Here is a 6,070-nt window from a genome sequence, read left to right as displayed (position 1 = left end):
GTGCCAATAATACTTCCATTAGCTCAGATTTTGAAAGGAGCATACTTGTTAGAGCTTACCCACTACATGCCATATATACTGTTACCAAATTAGGAAACATGCTTCGGTAAACAAATTAACAACTGGGTGTTGTTGTTTATATCCAAATTTCAGAATAACAATCATATATAGACCAAAAAAAAGAGAGAAAAAAAATCAGAACCAAGAACATAACTAGGAATTAGAAAAGGAAAGGGTAAATAAGAGTATAAGGGGTACCAGTGAAAACAATAAAATCGGGCTTCTCTGCTTGAATCATGCGCTCAACAAAGGCAGTGGTGTTGAGGTCAGAGCAAGTAGGCATCTGATTTGGGAACACATTGTGGCACGACGTGGTCCTGCCATCCGCATAGTGCATATCTGCCACTTGCAGTATCTTGAACTGTCCATTTTTTCTAAATCGCAGCTCTTTTTTCACACCCAACACAGATTTTGGAACGAAGAAGCAGAGAGAAAAAACCACAAACCCCAAAAAGTGGGAGGGTGAAACACTTGGTGTGTTCTTCTTCGCCATCGTTGTTATCTACCTAAAATCAGCAAACCCGATGCCTTCAGCATTGCCTTACAGCTATATATATAGGTAGAGTGAGTCTAGTCCTAGTTTGGCATGTGGCCTAAAATCAAATATTTAACAGTGCCCAAAAGGATATTCCATTCCTTGTTGCGTGGTCTTTGGCGGTCTTTGAACGGTGTCTTTCTTTCTAAAAAAATATTTGTGTTAGAATCAAAAAGGATTTTTGGGCAACGCGAGATGGAGGACAGGGACTGTTTTATGTTCTAGCTCTTTCACTCAAATATTATTTTATTTAGATCTTTACGATCAATTAAAAAAAAAAGTATTCTATGGAAACATTAAAAAGATGATGAATAAAAAAAAAAGTTCATGTATTTTATTAAAATAAAATAAAAGCGTGTTTATTTTTTTATTTAAAAAGTAATTTTAAAAAATTAATATTTTTTTGAAATTTAGATCATTTTGATATTTTAATATTAAAAATAATTTAAATAAAAAATTAATATATTTTTAAATAAAAATATTTTAAACAATAATTACTATTTACTTCAAAGTTAGATGATGTACTATCAAATAATAGAAAAAATAATGAAAGATAGGCCGAAACACTATTTGGAAATTTTGAAAAAAATCAATGTATTTAAATAAAAAAAATATTAAATTTCATATACTAAATTAAAAAAAAAAGAGTAAAAGATAATGTACTAATATTGTAATTAGCCCTTTATTTATTTACAACAAATTGATCTTTTTATTTTCGTCTACAGCAACGTGATGCTGTTTTTTAACTTTAAATGAATGTTTAGAAATTCTGTAATTTTTATTTTTTGATTTCCCTTGAAAATTATTAAATTAATATTTTTTATTAGTTTTTAATAATTTTAATATGTAAATATTAAAAATTAAAAATTATTTTAATATATTTTAAAATAAAAAATATTTTTTAAACTACAATATCAAATACATGTTAAACCCTCTTTAAAAACAGTAAATTATTTCAATACCTAATAAATTTTTAAAATTTTAGTTTCATTGAAAAAAATATTATTTATTTAAAATTTAAATTTTATTTAAAATTAATTTGTATACTATTTTAATATACTAATATCAAGAATAAATTTTTAAAAATAAAAAAAATTATTTTAATATATTTATAAATTAAAAAAACTTTAAAACACTATCACCAACACATTCAAAAACGAGATAATAAGCATTCTAGAGCTTGGCCTAGTGGTGGAAAGGGCTTGTCTCGTTCCACTGCATCTGGGTTTGAGCCCTGACGTGCACGTTTGTCACCCTCGCGGTGCCTTACATGTCTACTGGGTTTGCAGGGTATTGAGTGGACGGTGAGGATTAGTCGTGGTGCGCGCAAGCTGTCCCGAACACCCCATATAAATTTTTTTTAAAAAAAAGATAATAAATTATTTAGGTAGTGGTCAAATAGTAAAAATTTAAAATTAAGAAGTTTGATTTTTTTGTGGTTTCAAGTTTAAATTCTTAATTATTTAATTATTTATATGATAACTACTAAAATTTTATATAATTATTAATTTCTAAAATTAATTATGATAACTCCAAGCTGGCTAAACGACTATATTAATCTATATATATATATATAAAGACAATAGTTGCTGTCGCCAAAACGGATCTTGACGTGTGATTTGGTTGCACATGTAAGGAGGGTCATCGACCCCACACAAAAGTAATCTTAAATGACCAAACACAAAAATAATACTGGCAACGACCAAAAGGCAGAAAAACGGCGAGTCCCTCAAAAATCCTGTGGTTCCGCCTCCCTACCTCCCGTCATTAATATTGTTTTATTAATTTTTAATAATTTTAATATGTAAATATTAAAAATTTAAAAGTTATTTTAATATATTTTTAAATAAAAAATATTTTTTAAAAATAATTTAAACTATAAAATCAAATACATGTTAAATCCTCTTTAAAAACAGTAAATTGCTTCAATATCTAATTATGTTTTTAAATTTTAGTTTCAACGAGAAAAAATAATATTTCTTTAAAATTTAAATTTTATATTATTTTAATATACTAATATCAATAATAAGTTTTAAAAAATAAAATTATTTTAATATATTTATATAAAAAAAACTTTAAAACACCATCACCGACACATTCAAAAACAGGATAATAGTTGCCGTCGCCGAAACGGATCCTGACGTGTGATTTGGTTGCACGTGTAACGAGGGTCATCGACCAAACACAAAAATAATATTAAATGACCAAACACCAAAATAATATTAAATGACCAAGACCAAAAGCGAGAAAAACGCGAGTCTCCGCGTCCCTACCTCCCGAAGTCTCCGCAGAAAGATAGCAAACAGCTTTCAAATGTTGACTGCCAGCCTGCCACGCCAGGAGTGAAGTGACCATAATCACAAACTCACAAACAATGGATGCTCGAGACATTTTTCATGAAACTTAAAGCACACCACAGGAACCTCATTTTGAAGTGGTAGAAATATTTTCCTTGGCATGGCACAGGTCGGAGAAATCATCTTCTTCTAGCATGTATTAGATGGCGATGCCGCGGGTTTATGATATATTTATATATTATTATGAGTTTGTTAAAAAAAATTATATTTAAAAAAATTATTATAATTCATAATTTTTTCAAAGAAAAAATTATAAAGTTAAAATTTTAATTAGCTTAATATTAATAAAAAAAATTAATAAAAAAAATTTAAAAAAAATTATAAAAAACAAAAACCCATGAAGGAAAATCTTATAGTAATCTATAGTATTTCATGAGAAAATCTATAGTTGTAATTCTTAACCAGTTTATTATTAAAAATAATAAAAATAATAAAAATAATTTTTAAAAAAATCATGTGGGGGATACTGTAGCAAACCACGATGTTTAAAAACAAAACAACAAAACTAAATTCTCAACCAGTTCAATATAAAAAAAAAATAGCAAAAACAATTCTGGAAAACAAATCATAAAAAATTTATGGGGGAAACATTACAGCAATTCACAATATTTTTTTTAAATTACAAAGCTAAATTCTTAATTAACTCCATATTAAAAAAATAAAATCAATAAAAACAATTCTGAAAAAAACACAAAAAAATGAAGAAAGAAGACAATTTTGGGGGAAAAAGGCAAAAAAAAATGAAAAAATAGAAAAAAAAAGCATGTGAGAAAAGTTAAAGCTAAATTCCCAATTAGCTCGATATTAAAAAAAAATCGATAAAGATAATTTTGAAAAAAACATGTGAAGAAACATTGTAGCAAAACAAAAACCATGTAGGGAAATACTGTAACAGTCCATAATGTTTTTTTTTTTAAAATACAAAGCAAAATTTTCAATCAGCTCAATATGAAAAAAAAATGCTCGATGTTGCAGGTTGTGGTATGTTTGTGCGTTGTCGTACGTTAATTTGTTAAAAAAAATTAAAAAAATTATATGAAGAAAAATTATTGCAATTCACAATATTTTTAAAGGAAAAACTACGAAGTAAATTCTTAACCAGTTTAATATTAAAAAAATAAAATTAACAAAGAAAATTTTAGAAAAAATCATAAAAAAAAAGAAAAATAATCATGCAAGAAACATTGTAGCAATCTATTTTATGAGGAAATTTATAATTATAATTCTTAACCAACTCAATATTAAAAATAATAAAATCGATAAATATAATTGAAAAAAAATCATAACAAAAAAATTATGTGGGGAACACTGTAGCAATCCATAGTGTTATAAAAAAAATAACTACGAAGCTAAATTCTCAACCAGTTCAATATGAAAAAAAAATAAAATTGATAAAAATAATTCTGAAAAAAAAAACAAAATATCATAAAAAAAATTATGTGGGGAAACACTGTAACAATTTATAGTATTTTAAAGGAAAAAAACTAAAAAGCTAAAGAAACACCGTAGCAATCTATTTCACAAGGAAATATACAGTTGTAATTCTTAATCAACTCAATATTAAAAATAATAAAATCAATAAAGATAATTTAAAAAAAAATTATAACAAAAATTTTTTTATGGGGGAACACTATAGCAATCCATAATATTTTAAAGGAAAAAACTGTGAAGCTAAATTCTCAACCAGCTCAATATGAAAAAAAAAAAATCAATAAAGACCATTTTGGAAAAAAAATCATAAAAAAAGAAAAAAAACATCATGTAGGGAAATACTATAGCAATTCACAGTGTATAAAGAGGAAAAACTATAAAGCTAAATTTTCAACCAGCTTCATATTAAAATAAAATCAATAAAAATAATTCTAAAAAACACAAAAAATGAAGAAGACAATTTAGGAAAAAAAAAGAAAAAAAAACATGTGAGGAAAGTTAAAACTAAATTCTTAACCAGTTTAATATTTAAAAAACTCAACAAAAATAATTTTGAAAAAAATACTTATGAAAAAACATTGTAGCAAAACAAAAACCATATAGAGAAATATTGTAATAATCTAGTGTTTTAAAGAAAAAAACAACGAAGTAAAATCGATAAAGACCATTTAAAAAAAATCATAAAAAAAAACTATGTAAGGAAACATTATAGTAATCCATGAAAAAAGTTAAAGTTAAATTCTCAACCAACTTAATTTAAAAAAAAAAATTAACAAAAATAATTTTTTTAAAAATTCTTCATTCCACCATCTGGGTTTTGCTTAATTAGTAATTTTGAAAAAATACTTCATTCCATCATCTAGGTTTCGCTTAATTAGTTGTAATTCAGTTTTTTAGCACTGATAATTGTTTTTCTTGTTTTAGGTTTTTTTGTTGCTCGAATAAAGTTCAAGGCTTTACTTTGTTTTTTCAATTTTTGATGCTTCGCGAATAAAGTTCAAGGCTTTACTTTGGTTTTTCAACTTTTGGTGCTTGTAGCTTTGTGAGTATAGCACAACTTTGGTGTCTCACAGATGCCATTTTATGTTTGAGCTTGAATTGCCTGTCCTGGGTTGTGTTTGGATAGAGGGGTGTTGTTTTCTTGGTCTGGTCTTAAGTGCTTGGTAAAGGCTTGGTAATGGTTGGTTCAACTTTGAAAAAAAAAAAACAGAACATGTGGGGGAAAGCTCCAATGCTTTTTCCACACGTATTAGAACATGGGAGGAAAGCTCCAGTGCTTTTTCCACGTGTTTTAGTATATTGTTAAGAGCTTGAGTTTCCTGTCTTGGGTTGTGTTTGGATAGAGGGGTGTTGTTTTCTTGGTCTGGTCTTAAGTGCTTGATAAAGGTTGGTTCAACTTTGAAAAAAAAAAAAAAACATATGGAGAAAATTACAGTACTTTTTAATAGGTTGGTAGAGAATAGCATCTTAGACATTATATGCTAACACATTTGTGCTCATAACACTACCACCGCATGGATTCAAAATAAGCAAATGGATAAAGAAAGATATCTATTTGCGACGAAACAACATCAGGCACTTTTACTTCCACAGCACTCTGATAGGTAATAGATATCATCTACACATGTAAAGGACAGATTGAAACTTTGAAAGAAACAAATTAAATGGAAAAGATTATGAACGAAAG

This window comes from Populus euphratica, unplaced genomic scaffold (assembly GCF_000495115.2).
Source record: "Populus euphratica unplaced genomic scaffold, PopEup_1.0 scaffold75.1, whole genome shotgun sequence".
Taxonomy (NCBI): Eukaryota; Viridiplantae; Streptophyta; class Magnoliopsida; order Malpighiales; family Salicaceae; genus Populus; species Populus euphratica.
This window is presented reverse-complemented; position numbering follows the sequence as displayed.